The sequence below is a fragment of the Macaca thibetana genome, chromosome 8, assembly GCF_024542745.1.
Source record: "Macaca thibetana thibetana isolate TM-01 chromosome 8, ASM2454274v1, whole genome shotgun sequence".
Taxonomy (NCBI): Eukaryota; Metazoa; Chordata; class Mammalia; order Primates; family Cercopithecidae; genus Macaca; species Macaca thibetana.
Window position 1 is genome coordinate 45,436,522 of NC_065585.1, and position 16,498 is coordinate 45,453,019.

Here is a 16,498-nt window from a genome sequence, read left to right on the forward strand (position 1 = left end):
GTATTAATTCATCCTTTGTCAGAGTCTTCTTGCTCAGTTGGCAGTCCACCACCGTTTCATGCCATTTATACAGAGTTCTAGTTATAAAGCAGGTATACCTCATTCACATTCCTAACAAAGTAATATTTGCCAAAACATTATGACTTTTTCCATGTGTGAGCATTTTAAGTTTTATGAGTAGAGACATTTTCATTAAGTTGTGCAAGTTTTTCAAGCAACTACATTAAGAATAAGAACAGCTGCTTCATTTGTCTATTGTTAACATGATGGGAAAGGGTAATTTTCTGTGATTTCGTACAGTAACAGAGTGCAGTATATTACTTTGCTAGACACTCAAGTTTTTTACTGGCCCATGTTAAAATTCAAAACAATCAAAATATATAACATGTGTTTTCTAAAAATTTTAGTTTAATCCAAACTTCACACATCATAACCACTTGAAGTTTACAAAGTCTTAAAAACAGATAGTGGCAGGTTAGATTTATGAGAAAAACTATATGCTATAGTTCAAAGTAAATATACCCAGAAAAGGAATACACTTTAAAATGTAGGTTTTCTTTTGAACTTAAAATAGGAGTGTAGATCAAAACGTTTTCATAAAACCAATGGCACATTTTAAGATATTTAGATGCAAAGTTAGAGTGGTGAGTTAACTTTCCTCCCAAGGAGCTCATATTCTAAATTGTCATAGTGAATATTGAATTTCACCAGACCACGTTTGTAATGCCCATGGCTTATTTTTCTAATGATATTTGATCCCTAAAAAAGATGAAAGATTAAAAAACACCTTAGGCCCATAGTATACACATGTTTCAAAGTACAGTAACTACACTGACTTTTCAATTCTGTAGAGACTTGAAAATTTCATATAAGTTGTATATTCCTACTGCAGAAATAAGATATTCAACCTCTAATCCTCCACAGAAGGCATCACACCCACAAAAGCGTTAGAGATAAGACTTTTGTTTAAAAATAATCATGGTGGAAATCCATTGCTTAAAATGTTTCATCAAATTGTGAAACTGAAACTACCATTTCATTTACAATTATCCTGATTCAAAGCTTTCACTCAGTCTAAACAAACAAATAAACAAGCAAAAAAAGCACTCCAGAAAATAAAAGAAATAGAAACAGGCCCCAAAATACCCCCAAATAAAAAACCATCTTTATTAACAGAGTCCATAACTTAAGCCATAATTTTCTGACTTAACAGCATTACCTTTCTAAAATATCTAAAACTTCTAAAAGTAAATATTTGCTAAATGAAATATATCTATTCATCATCCAGAAATTTGCCATAAAGGCATAAAAGTATAGCCTTAATTCAGTACAATTATTTAGTAAATGAGCATTAACAGAATGTCAGGATTACATCATCTTTTATTTTCAAATACACATATCTTTGTACAACCCCACACTGACATACCTAATTAACTGTTTGTAATCTTATTGTGATAGTCATATTGAATCCTTGTACACAGTGTTTAATGCCAAAGGCCACCTAGTTTGCTTACCTTATTTAATGGTTATCATTATCTCTTCAGGCACCCAGACTGAAAAATCTAAGGTCCTCTTTGAAGGCTCTTATTTCCTTTGACAAATTTCTAAAACTTATCAATTTCTATTTCATTCTCTCCAATTCCATTATTTTAAAACATCAAAGAAGAGACACCTGAATAATATGAGTGACTGAAAGAGACGATCACACCATTTTCAAGCTCTAGTACTGACCACGCTGGAGGCAAGGACCAGCTTATTCAGTGTAGTCCTGGGCACAACAGTAGCTATTCAGGACATGTTCCATTGAACTGAATCGACAGTTTAGAATCTGATCCTATTTTTCAGCTGCCTCAACGTATTTCTTAATTGGTAGACAGGAAATAAAACTGCTTACATCTTCGGTTTCATTTTGTACCACTGTAACATAACAAGGCTGGATGGAAGAGATCTAGAAATCATCTACTCCAAGACCCTTCACTTAAAAAAAAAAAAAAAAAAAAAAAAGCTTTCTATTTTGGAATAACTTTGGACCTACACAAAAGCTGAAAAAACATACTGTATAACGTTCCTGTATACCCTTCACCTAGCTAAGTAACTTTAGTACAAATACTGCAATCAGGAAATCCACATCAATATAATACTTTTAAATAATCTACACATCTTTTTAAAATTTTGCCATTTTTCCCACTACTTTCCTCTTTCTGGTCCAGGATTCAACCAAGGATCTCTGCTGAATTTAATCATCAAAGCTTCTTAGTATTCTTTAATATGTGACAGATCCCCCAGTTTTCTTTGTCTTTCATGACCTCGATACTGTGGAATAACCCAGGACAATCATTCTGCAACATGTCTGTCAGTTGGGGTTTATCTGATGTTTTCTTGTGATTAGAATGAGGTTATGCATTTTTGGCAATACCACAGAAGTGACACCCTTAGTGCATCATATTGATGTATGTGATACTTAATATTTTACTATTTACAATATTAACTCTGATCATATGGCTAAAGTGGTGTCTGTCACATTTTGCCACTGTAAAGTTAACACTTTCCCCTTGTAAATAAGTATTTTTGCGGGAGAGACACTTGGAGGTTATGCAAATATGCTCTTTTTCTTCAAACTTTCACCCACTGATGTTAGCATCCACCAGTAGTCTCACCTGTAATGATTTCTTGTGGTGTGTGATAATGGTGGTTTCCTATTTCCCTTATTTAGAGCTGTCCCTTCTAGTGCCCACTTCGGTAGCACATATACCAGAGCTGTCCCTTCTACCCCATATACTAATTCAATTATTTATTTATATCAGTATGGACACATGAATATTCATTTTTATGGGTTATAATCCAATACTATCATTATTTACATTGTTGCTTACTCTGAACTAGCTTTGGCCATTGGGAGCCCTTTAAGATGGTCCCTGTGTCCTTTTAGTATATGCTCATCTTTTTTTTTTTTTTTTTTGAGACAGAGTCTCACTCTGTCACACAGGCTGGAGTGCAGTGGCATGATCTTGGCTCACTGCAACCTCTGCCTCCTGGATTCCAGTGATTCTCCTGCCACAGCCTCCCGAACAGCTTGGATTACAGGCGCCCACCACCATGCCCGGCTAATTTTTGTCTTTTTAGTAGAGATGGGGTTTCACCATGTTGGCCAAGCTGGTCTCAAACTCCTGACCTTGGTTGATCTGCACATCTCGGCTTCTCAAAGTGCTGGGATTACAGGCGAAAGCCACTGCACCTGGCCTATGCCCATTATTTTTTGAGAACTTCTTTACTTTCAGGCCACAAAATATTTCAGGCTCATCTTGTATTTTTCCCACCCTATCTCCAACACCAGCCATTTCTCCAAGGAGCTCTGGTTTCTTTTGTTGAAGAATGGTATCTAGAAACCAAAATCTGGGTGGTAGGTATGCTCGTTGCTACTGGGGTGTCACTGCTGCTAGGTCCTTTCAGCAGAGCTAAGAAGTATATGTATGTATAGCAACCCCTGTATACCTACGTATCTTTGTCTCTCTCTCTCTATCCACTGGTAAATATATTAAAAACCATGAATTCATACTGATACCTCAGGTTCAAATCCAACAGCACAGAGTGGTTTCTAGCCTTCTCCCCTTCCTTATTTGTAACCTCTTTCTATGACCGTGAGAAACTTGCTAAGTACCTCTTCAGGTGTGTCTGTTTCTAATCCACCCTAAACCATCACTTGGAGTGGTCAAAATTAAAGCAAAAGAACTAAGAAAGCCATAAAGAACAAGTTTATGGAAGCAAAGGTAATTATCTACTAAAGAAAAGTCAGAAAAGGTTGATATTTATTCCTGGAAGTCTCTTTAGGAGTGGGCTTGACAACATTTTGTCTACAAAGCATAGAGAGGAATGAGATTCCTTTCTCACTCTATAGTGGCTTTCATTTAAAAAAGAATATTTGTAAGCATGATAAAATCTTATATTTGTAGAAATAACATAATACATACAAAATTTGGATCATATTAGGTATTTCTATTATGCAGGAACCACTTTAAAATACCGATATTGCACTAAATACTGATGTTGTACTAAAATTATGAGGATTTGTCTTAAAAGAACTAGTACTGAAATGTCAAAATTCATATCATTCTATATTATGCATATCACTTGCAAAGTGCCTAACCTCTTAGAGAACTTAAGTAGAGTTGATGGAAGGCTCTTTTTAACCCTCCCAAAGTTACACAATTACAAGTTCTTATTGACTGGGGCAAGGAGAGAATGAAAAAAAAATTCCAGACTTGAATTATTACAAAACAAATATAGAAAAACACTTCCCTACTATTACACAAATCCCTTTTTTTTTTCCCCTTGGGGACAGAGAATGGGATAGCTAGAATTCTCAAGAGAGTAAAGATAAAGGTAGGGACAGAAATATCAGGAAAATGGCATAGAATTAGGAAGCCAATGATCACACAAACATTTGGGAGCCTGGAACAAGAAGAAAGTGGGCCAGACTCAGGTGAGCACTAAGGAGGACCAGAGGATGCACAATGTGCTTCAGAAATAGAGGCCCTGCAATGAAGGCAGGCACTAAGCTAGCTATAGCTATGTTCCGGTGACAACGGAATCCAATGACTGGTTTGCCGGAAACAGTCTAGCAGGTTGTGGAACTTGCCACACTTTATGGGACTTTATGTTTGATATTCTCTGGAGATTGATTTGGTTCCAGAATGAGCATAATATTCAATGAAAACCACTAAGGTATAATAATACTTTTGGGAACATGACCCTTCCTCTTGCTCCCTGGTCTTGAGGTTAAGAAAATTAAGGCCCTGGAACTACTGGCAGTCAGCATGTGGAGCCTAAGGGACGAAGCTGCGTAAAGCAGAGGGAAGAAATCTAACAGACTCAAACTCATCCTTTTTTATGGCTGCACAGTATTCTCAGCAAACTATCACAAGAACAGAGAACCAAACACCACATGTTCTCACTCATAGGTGAGAACTGAACAATGAGATCACTTGGACTCGGGAAGGGGAACATCACACAACGGGGCCTATTATGGGGAGGGGGGAGGAAGGATTGCACTGGGAGTTATACCTGATGTAAATGACAAGTTGATGGGTGCTGACGAGTTGATGGGTGCAGCACACCAACATGGCACAAGCATACACATGTAACAAACCTGCATGTTATGCACATGTACCCTAGAACTTAAAGTATAATAATAAAAAAAAAAAAAAAAAAAGAAATCTAACATACTCTTCCATGCCTCAGGACAACAGTGGTTTGGAGCTTTTCACATACATGACAACTGCTTAAACCAGTTTAGGTTGGATTTTCTGCCACGTGCAATTCGAAGCGTCACAAATAATACCTTTAACCAATGGGATTTCAATAAGTAATCTTCAGTTTTCTATTCTCCCCTTGAACTAATATTTCAGCAAACTTCTCTACTCTCATGGCTTAAACCATAATATCTGTCCTTATGACACAGTATCTAAAACCAGGCCTAATTTCTTAAACAAGTGCTATTACCATGCTTCTAATCGTTTCTAAAGAATTTACATATCCTGGCTCACCTTCAATTTGACATTTATGTAGGCATGTATCCATTATTCAACCAAAAGTTACTGGTTATCTACCATATATTGGGTATATGAAGATAAAGAAAATAATTAGCAATTTTCTTTCATATCAGATTCTCCCTTGGCAATGTATTAGCGTCAAGTTCTGCAATCTCAATAGTAAAGTACTGAGTGGGGAAGAGATATCCCACATTTCTAATATTGACTCTGTTAAGCACATGAACTGTTGAACAGGAATACTTCCCTGGTATCATACAAACCCTAATAATTTTTACTTTCTTTTTATTCACTTTATGTGCTGTTAATTCTTTTTCTCAGTCTCTTTTATTCTTTTGCCCAAGCCTACCCCTTGCTTTAGTCTTAGTTTTTACAGTCATTCTACAGTTCTTATTTGCCTGTAACTCAGGCCTACCAGCACTGATCATGAGCTTGTTTAAACACACAAATGACAATGAGAATTTAATAAGATGCTAATGTTTGCAGTGAGGACACAGGAACAGCCATTGCCAGAAAGTATTAAGAAAATACAAAATCCGCAGATATAAATATGTTCTGCCTGGTCCTTTTTGTCCTTTTTCTTTCTTGCCATATACCTATGTAGAAATTCAGTGTGGTTCAATTTTGAAACTTACACAACTGATACAACTCATCCCCATGCGCCATCCTTGTCTGCTACACATACTGCACACACCAACCTGTTGTGACTCCATTCCTCAATGAGGGAACACAGTTATCTGTAGTACCACAGAAAGATTCACCCACAGATATCAGCTTTTAAGTTTAAAATAGATATTTCCTTTGAACATATACTCCTACATTAAAAAAAGCTACAACATAATAATAAAAATGTTAGTTAAGTGCTTTTAATATTGGAACCAGTATTTATTTATTTATTCAGAGACAGAGTCTCGCTCTGTCACCCAGCCTGGTGTTCAGTGTGTGATCGCAGTTCACTGCAACCTCCACCTCCCTGGTTCAAGCAATTCCCCTGCCTCAGCCTCCTGAGTAGCTGGGATTACAGGCACACACCACCATGCCCAGCTAATTTGTTGTTTTTTTTTTTTTTTCATTTTTAGTAGAGATGGGATTTCACCGCGTTGGTCAGGCTGGTCTCCAACCTTTGACCCCGTCATCTGCCTGCCTCGGCCTCCCAAAGTGTTGGGATCACAAGCGTGAGCCAGTATTTATTAAGAGCTTGTGATAACTTAATAGCAATAAAGGGTGGTGATGAATTTCACAAAGGGTCACTTATAGATGGTAAACCAAATTATACACTTTTACCACAAAATATGAAAATAATCCCTGGGACTCATGACAGGGTTATTAATTTTCCTTTCCCCTTTCTTTCACTCTGAGAAGCTAGCCCGTGGGACACCAGGCCTTTCTTTTTTTTCCCAGGAAACATACTAAATATCTTCCTTATTTTGAATCTTATGTATTAACACACATATAAACCTAGGGCCACAGAGAATACTCAGAGTTCATGTAAACTAGATATTTATACATCCAACAACCTGGTATAAATGACAACAGAAAGTGAGTTAAGGCATGTGTTCTTCTTCCTAGGGGGACGAATGCACCATTGGACAAAATGCCTACAAGTAAAAATTATAAAGAGCTACCTTCTTAACAATGGAACATTGGAAAAGGCCTGAATAATTTTGTAAAGTTCTGTGTGTGTGTTTACAGCAAATAAGACAAATGTTTTGGGGGGCGGAGCAAGATGGCCGAATAGGAGCAGCTCCAGTCTCCAACTCCCAGCGCGAGCGACACAGAAGACCGGTGATTTCTGCATTTTCAACTGAGGTACTGGGTTCATCTCACTGGGGAGTGCCGGATGATCGGTGCTGGTCAGCTGCTGCAGCCCGACCAGCGAGAGGTGAAGCAGGGCGAGGCATTGCCTCACCTGGGAAGCGCAAGGGGGAAGGGAGTCCCTTTTCCTAGCCAGGGGAACTGAGACACACAACACCTGGAAAATCGGGTAACTCCCACCCCAATACTGTGCTTTAAGCAAACAGGCACACCAGGAGATCATATCCCACACCTGGCCGGGAGGGTCCCACACCCACGGAGCCTCCCTCATTGCTAGCGCAGCAGTCTGTGATCTACCGGCAAGGCAGCAGCGAGGCTGGGGAAGGGGCGCCCGCCATTGCTGAGGCTTAAGTAGGTAAACAAAGCTGCTGGGAAGCTCGAAGTGGGTGGAGCTCACAGCAGCTCAAGGAAACCTGCCTGTCTCTGTAGACTCCACCTCTGGGGACAGGGCACAGTAAACTAAACAAACGCAGCAGACACCTCTGCAGACGCAAACGACTCTGTCTGACAGCTTTGAAGAGAGCAGTGGATCTCCCAACACAGAGGTTGAGATCTGAGAAGGGACAGACCCCTGCTCAAGTGGGTCCCTGACCCCTGAGTAGCCTAACTGGGAGACATCCCCCACTAGGGGCAGTCTGACACCCCACACCTCACAGGGAGGAGTACACCCCTGAGAGGAAGCTTCCAAAGCAAGAATCAGACAGGTACACTCGCTGTTCAGAAATATTCTATCTTCTGCAGCCTCTGCTGCTGATACCCAGGCAAACAGGGTCTGGAGTGGACCTCAAGCAATCTCCAACAGACCTACAGCTGAGGGTCCTGACTGTTAGAAGGAAAACTATCAAACAGGAAGGACACCTACACCAAAACCCCATCAGTACATCACCATCATCAAAGACCAGAGGCAGATAAAACCACAAAGATGGGGAAAAAGCAGGGCAGAAAAGCTGGAAATTCAAAAAATAAGAGCGCATCTCCCCCGGCAAAGGAGCGCAGCTCATCGCCAGCAACGGATCAAAGCTGGACGGAGAATGACTTTGACGAGATGAGAGAAGAAGGCTTCAGTCCATCAAATTTCTCAGAGCTAAAGGAGGAATTACGTACCCAGTGCAAAGAAACTAAAAATCTTGAAAAAAAAGTGGAAGAATTGATGGCTAGAGTAATTAATGCAGAGAAGGTCCTAAACGAAATGAAAGAGATGAAAACCATGACACGAGAAATACGTGACAAATGCACAAGCTTCAGTAACCGACTCGATCAACTGGAAGAAAGAGTATCAGCGATTGAGGATCAAATGAATGAAATGAAGCGAGAAGAGAAACCAAAAGAAAAAAGAAGAAAAAGAAATGAACAAAGCCTGCAAGAAGTATGGGATTATGTAAAAAGACCAAATCTACGTCTGATTGGGGTGCCTGAAAGTGAGGGGGAAAATGGAACCAAGTTGGAAAACACTCTTCAGGATATCATCCAGGAGAACTTCCCCAACCTAGTAGGGCAGGCCAACATTCAAATCCAGGAAATACAGAGAACGCCACAAAGATACTCCTCGAGAAGAGCAACTCCAAGACACATAATTGCCAGATTCACCAAAGTTGAAATGAAGGAAAAAATCTTAAGGGCAGCCAGAGAGAAAGGTCGGGTTACCCACACAGGGAAGCCCATCAGACTAACAGCAGATCTCTCAGCAGAAACTCTACAAGCCAGAAGAGAGTGGGGGCCAATATTCAACATTCTTAAAGAAAAGAATTTTAAACCCAGAATTTCATATCCAGCCAAACTAAGTTTCATAAGTGAAGGAGAAATAAAATCCTTTACAGATAAGCAAATGCTTAGAGATTTTGTCACCACTAGGCCTGCCTTACAAGAGACCCTGAAGGAAGCACTAAACATGGAAAGGAACAACCGGTACCAGCCATTGCAAAAACATGCCAAATTGTAAAGACCATTGAGGCTAGGAAGAAACTGCATCAACTAACGAGCAAAATAACCAGTTAATATCATAATGGCAGGATCAAGTTCACACATAACAATATTAACCTTAAATGTAAATGGACTAAATGCTCCAATTAAAAGACACAGACTGGCAAACTGGATAAAGAGTCAAGACCCATCAGTCTGCTGTATTCAGGAGACCCATCTCACACGCAGAGACATACATAGGCTCAAAATAAAGGGATGGAGGAAGATTTACCAAGCAAATGGAGAACAAAAAAAAGCAGGGGTTGCAATACTAGTCTCTGATAAAACAGACTTTAAACCATCAAAGATCAAAAGAGACAAAGAAGGCCATTACATAATGGTAAAGGGATCAATTCAACAGGAAGAGCTAACTATCCTAAATATATATGCACCCAATACAGGAGCACCCAGATTCATAAAGCAAGTCCTTAGAGACTTACAAAGAGACTTAGACTCCCATACAATAATAATGGGAGACTTCAACACTCCACTGTCAACATTAGACAGATCAACGAGACAAAAAGTTAACAAGGATATCCAGGAATTGAACTCATCTCTGCAGCAAGCAGACCTAATAGACATCTATAGAACTCTCCACCCCAAATCAACAGAATATACATTCTTCTCAGCACCACATCATACTTACTCCAAAATTGACCACGTAATTGGAAGTAAAGCACTCCTCAGCAAATGTACAAGAACAGAAATTATAACAAACTGTCTCTCAGACCACAGTGCAATCAAACTAGAACTCAGGACTAAGAAACTCAATCAAAACCACTCAACTACATGGAAACTGAACAACCTGCTCCTGAATGACTACTGGGTACATAACGAAATGAAGGCAGAAATAAAGATGTTCTTTGAAACCAATGAGAACAAAGATACAACATACCAGAATCTCTGGGACACATTTAAAGCAGTGTGTAGAGGGAAATTTATAGCACTAAATGCCCACAAGAGAAAGCAGGAAAGATCTAAAATTGACACTCTAACATCGCAGTTAAAAGAACTAGAGAAGCAAGAGCAAACACATTCGAAAGCTAGCAGAAGGCAAGAAATAACTAAGATCAGAGCAGAACTGAAGGAGATAGAGACACAAAAAACCCTCCAAAAAATCAATGAATCCAGGAGTTGGTTTTTTGAAAAGATCAACAAAATTGACAGACCACTAGCCAGACTAATAAAGAAGAAAAGAGAGAAGAATCAAATCGACGCAATTAAAAATGATAAAGGGGATATCACCACCGACCCCACAGAAATACAAACTACCATCAGAGAATACTATAAACACCTCTACGCAAATAAACTGGAAAATCTAGAAGAAATGGATAATTTCCTGGACACTTACACTCTTCCAAGACTAAACCAGGAAGAAGTTGAATCCCTGAATAGACCAATAGCAGGCTCTGAAATTGAGGCAACAATTAATAGCCTACCAACTAAAAAAAGTCCAGGACCAGATGGATTCACAGCTGAATTCTACCAGAGGTACAAGGAGGAGTTGGTACCATTCCTTCTGAAACTATTCCAATCAATAGAAAAAGAGGGAATCCTCCCTAACTCATTTTATGAGGCCAACATCATCCTGATACCAAAGCCTGGCAAGGACACAACAAAAAAAGAGAATTTTAGACCAATATCCCTGATGAACATCGATGCAAAAATCCTCAATAAAATACTGGCAAACCGGATTCAGCAACACATCAAAAAGCTTATCCACCATGATCAAGTGGGCTTCATCCCTGGGATGCAAGGCTGGTTCAACATTCGCAAATCAATAAACATAATCCAGCATATAAACAGAACCAAAGACAAGAACCACATGATTATCTCAATTGATGCAGAAAAGGCTTTTGACAAAGTTCAACAGCCCTTCATGCTAAAAACGCTCAATAAATTCGGTATTGATGGAACGTACCTCAAAATAATAAGAGCTATTTATGACAAACCCACAGCCAGTATCATACTGAATGGGCAAAAACTGGAAAAATTCCCTTTGAAAACTGGCACAAGACAGGGATGCCCTCTCTCACCACTCCTATTCAACATAGTGTTGGAAGTTCTGGCTAGGGCAATCAGGCAAGAGAAAGAAATCAAGGGTATTCAGTTAGGAAAAGAAGTCGTCAAATTGTCCCTGTTTGCAGATGACATGATTGTATATTTAGAAAACCCCATTGTCTCAGCCCAAAATCTCCTTAAGCTGATAAGCAACTTCAGCAAAGTCTCAGGATACAAAATTAATGTGCAAAAATCACAAGCATTCTTATACACCAGTAACAGACAAACAGAGAGCCAAATCAGGAATGAACTTCCATTCACAATTGCTTCAAAGAGAATAAAATACCTAGGAATCCAACTTACAAGGGATGTAAAGGACCTCTTCAAGGAGAACTACAAACCACTGCTCAGTGAAATAAAAGAGGACACAAACAAATGGAAGAACATACCATGCTCATGGATAGGAAGAATCAATATCATGAAAATGGCCATACTGCCCAAGGTAATTTATAGATTCAATGCCATCCCCATCAAGCTACCAATGAGTTTCTTCACAGAATTGGAAAAAACTGCTTTAAAGTTCATATGGAACCAAAAAAGAGCCCGCATCTCCAAGACAATCCTAAGTCAAAAGAACAAAGCTGGAGGCATCACGCTACCTGACTTCAAACTATACTACAAGGCTACGGTAACCAAAACAGCATGGTACTGGTACCAAAACAGAGATCTAGACCAATGGAACAGAACAGAGTCCTCAGAAATAATACCACACATCTACAGCCATTTGATCTTTGACAAACCTGAGAGAAACAAGAAATGGGGAAAGGTTCCCTATTTAATAAATGGTGCTGGGAAAATTGGCTAGCTATAAGTAGAAAGCTGAAACTGGATCCTTTCCTTACTCCTTATACGAAAATTAATTCAAGATGGATTAGAGACTTAAATGTTAGACCTAATACCATAAAAATCCTAGAGGAAAACCTAGGTAGTACCATTCAGGACATAGGCATGGGCAAAGACTTCATGTCTAAAACACCAAAAGCAACGGCAGCAAAAGCCAAAATTGACAAATGGGATCTCATTAAACTAAAGAGCTTCTGCACAGCAAAAGACACTACCATCAGAGTGAACAGGCAACCTACAGAATGGGAGAAAATTTTTGCAATCTACTCATCTGACAAAGGGCTAATATCCAGAACCTACAAAGAACTCAAACAAATTTACAAGAAAAAAAAACAAACAACCCCATCAAAAAGTGGGCAAAGGATATGAACAGACATTTCTCAAAAGAAGACATTCATACAGCCAACAGACACATGAAAAAATGCTCATCATCACTGGCCATCAGAGAAATGCAAATCAAAACCACAGTGAGATACCATCTCACACCAGTTAGAATGGCAATCATTAAAAAGTCAGGAAACAACAGGTGCTGGAGAGGATGTGGAGAAATAGGAACACTTTTACACTGTTGGTGGGATTGTAAACTAGTTCAACCATTATGGAAAACAGTATGGCGATTCCTCAAGGATCTAGAACTAGATGTACCATATGACCCAGCCATCCCATTACTGGGTATATACCCAAAGGATTATAAATTATGCTGCTATAAAGACACATGCACACGTATGTTTATTGCAGCACTATTCACAATAGCAAAGACTTGGAATCAACCCAAATGTCCATCAGTGACAGATTGGATTAAGAAAATGTGGCACATATACACCATGGATTACTATGCAGCCATAAAAAAGGATGAGTTTGAGTCCTTTGTAGGGACTTGGATGCAGCTGGAATCCATCATTCTTAGCAAACTATCACAAGAACAGAAAACCAAACACCGCATGTTCTCACTCATAGGTGGGAACTGAACAATGAGATCACTTGGACTCAGGAAGGGGAACATCACACACCGGGGCCTATCATGGGGAGGGGGGAGGGGGGAGGGATTGCATTGGGAGTTATATCTGATGTAAATGACGAGTTGATGGGTGCAGCACAGCAACATGGCACAAGTATACATATGTAACAAACCTGCACGTTATGCACATGTACCCTACAACTTAAAGTATAATAATAATAAATAAATTTAAAAAAAAAGACAAATGTTTATATTTGTTCTAGCTCATGAGTACACAGGCATTTGATGAATTACCCTGTACATTTTCTGTACTTGTATTTTCCCCTAAATTTCTAAAAACAATAAAGACAAAATTTTTAAAAATATGCTTCAAAAGTTTAGGATATAAAATTATCACTTAAATGTTTAAAAGCATGAATATTATTAGAGTTACTTACCCAATTGTTGATCAGGTCATTTTTTTAAAACTTTAAATTCTGAAACAATTTTAGGCTTTCAGCAAAGTTGATATCCTCCACCCAGCTTCTCAATGTTAATAACTTACATAAAATTAGATTATGACTCTTAAAAACCATTAAATTTGCAGTGATATAATACTACTAATTTAAAGACCTTTCAATCTTACCAGCTTCTCCTCCAATGTCCTTTTTCCATTTCAGGATCCCACTCAGGATCCCATGTTGCATTTAGTGATTATGTGATCAGGTCACTTTGACCAAGCATGCGGTATGACTTCTTCTACTTCCTTTCCTTCAAGAGAATGCTTTCCCGATGAATTTTTCTGCTTTTTCCAAAAATCTATGTTTATCTTTTAAATTTAAGTTTTAGAAAACTAATAGCAGATATTTAATTAAACTAAATGAGGTGTAGCAACATTGAGAAATAATTTCAGAAACAACTGGTATGATAAACAGAACCAATCATGCTTCGTTTGAACACTGACATACTTTTCATTGAGTATAAAAATTTACTTCAAGGAACAAATAGTTTAATGACTTTTAAAGTACTCCTTCAGAAGACTAATAAATGCAAACCACTTGTTTTGGAAAATGTTTACAAAGTGCTGCCAGCCCTACATTGTCAGTATCTACCAGACCCTTAGTAAGGCTCCTAGTTTCTACATGCTGACTGAGCAAAATGCAATCTAAATCGAGCTTCTATATATTATTAGAAAGAGTAGTCAATGATGACATTGCTAGCAAAGCATATCCAGGTAATTATTTTATCCAGCTGTAAGTAATCTAAGGCTACTAGAAAATCAGCAAGCATGGTTAGATATATCCAGAAGCTGATTTGCATAACAGTGAAGCATCAGAAAACCTCAAAATGTGAAAAGGACAAAATTTTGGAAGTATTGGCTGTAAAGACACAACAAATTCCTCAAAAATAAAGTCTTCCATTCCTTCAACCAATTATGTTGAAGCAGATAAAAATGGCATTTGGGTGCTCTAGCAATGAAAAAAATGTGTTCCTCCCCGCTCTTGATCAGAATATGTAATTTTAATTATATTGAATTCTGTAATAAACCTATATATATATAGAGTGCATATATATCTATATATGTGTGTGTGCGTGTGTGTGTGTGTGTGTGTGTGTGTGTATAGAGAGAGAGAGAGAGAGAGAACCTATAATATAGTAAACTAAAATACAGGAAAAAATGATATATGGGACAACATAACAAAACCAGATAACTACATGGATACTGACATTTAAGCTGTAAAAGATGCCAGTATTCCCCAACAAATGAACTTAAAAGTCTAGTCATCAAAATAATAGACCAAATGGGTGGCCAGGCTGCTAACATGTTTCCCTTCTCAAAGCACCTGATGATTTCTCATAGGTGAGATTTCCATTCCCCAGGGACTGTGACTTAGTCCTTACTGGTAAGTAAAAATTGGGACCTCCTAGTTTAATTCAAACCTCTTTGTTTGGACACAAGAAAATGGAAAAACAGGTAGCTGGAAGAGTTTTTTCTTTCCCATAAAAAAAGGCAGAATTTGTCATGAAAGATGAAGTGTCTACTGAGCTGGCTACTCACACATGGCCATTGTCTGGGAAAGGTATTTTTTATGAAATGCTTTAGAACTCTAGGATCCTGGAAAAATGAAAACTAAAAATACCAAAGGGTGATGGAGGATATGCTTTGCCTCCTTCTTCCCCTCCAATCTGCCACCATGCTCACTGTTTTTACAGTTGTGTTAGTTTATTAGAAAAATAAAACTTCATTGGATCATGTGGTTACGTTTTTAAAAAAAAGCAGACTGGCAGATCTGACTGCATGACAACCTTCTTACATAGGAAAGAATAACAGCAAATACATACTTGAAAAGTTTCTGGGATGAATACAGTAGCTGGTTAATTGAATTATGCAAGGAAACTGCTGGAGAATCAATTTTTTTTGAAGTAAGTTACATGAATGAAAAAATTGGTATAAACTTACTCAAATAATGTTGAAAACAACATGACTTGCTGAGTAATTTACTGCAGTGCCTTAGAAAATGGTCTTGATCTACAGAATCCAGGTTTTGAAAGACTGGTATAACAGAAAGGCCAGCAGTCAGGAGATGTGTGTTATAGTCTCAACTCCACCATATGGTATCCCTAGGCAAACCACTTAACCTCTCCACTCCGTACTCAATGAGGGAGTTAAGACCCAAGGTTCCTTAACGCTTAGTGGACCCACATAGTAATGGTGGCCCATGAGGTATTTTTAGTATTCCTAAGAACCTAAAAGAAATCATGAATTTGTCTGAGACTAAGTTGTAGAGGTGTTCTGAAGTTTTTGTTTGTTTGTTTTGGTTATAATTGTATCAAGTTGGTATAGTTAGCTATCTAATACTAAATGCAGTGTGTCCAGACCATGAGGTCAATGGGAGGAAAGGATAATAAGGGCTACTGATAAAAAAGGATGACCTTCAAGGTATTTTTCAGCTCTGATATTTAGTTATCTATGACCTCCATATTCACGTGGTGTGATTTTGGGGAAAGGAAGATAGAAAAAGACCACTTAATTTGTACCAAGCAACGGTTGGATACTCCACATACATTATGTCACCTAATGCTCTCAAAGTCCTATACATTAAATATTTTTGCCTTCATTTGGGAAATGCACTACAGAGTAACTTTTGACACAACCAACTGGTCAGTAAGTGGCAGGGCTGGGGTGCAGATTCTGTCTCTTTACAGCACCATGTTGCTTTATACAAACTACTGCTATTAGTTCTTAGTAATTTCATTTTTCTAACTGGTAACTGGGTTGTAAATAAATGCTTTGTCCTGTCCTCATTTCCCTTGCTCAGCCTCAGTATGTTATGCC

General features: G+C 38.4%; 1 protein-coding gene across 8 annotated transcripts in view; it reads right to left on the bottom strand.

Moving 5' to 3' along the window:
- The window catches only part of VPS13B (vacuolar protein sorting 13 homolog B), an 859,202-nt gene that overhangs the window by 156,257 nt on the left and 686,447 nt on the right, over nucleotides 1-16,498 (bottom strand). The gene's annotated exons all lie outside the window — the stretch shown is intronic.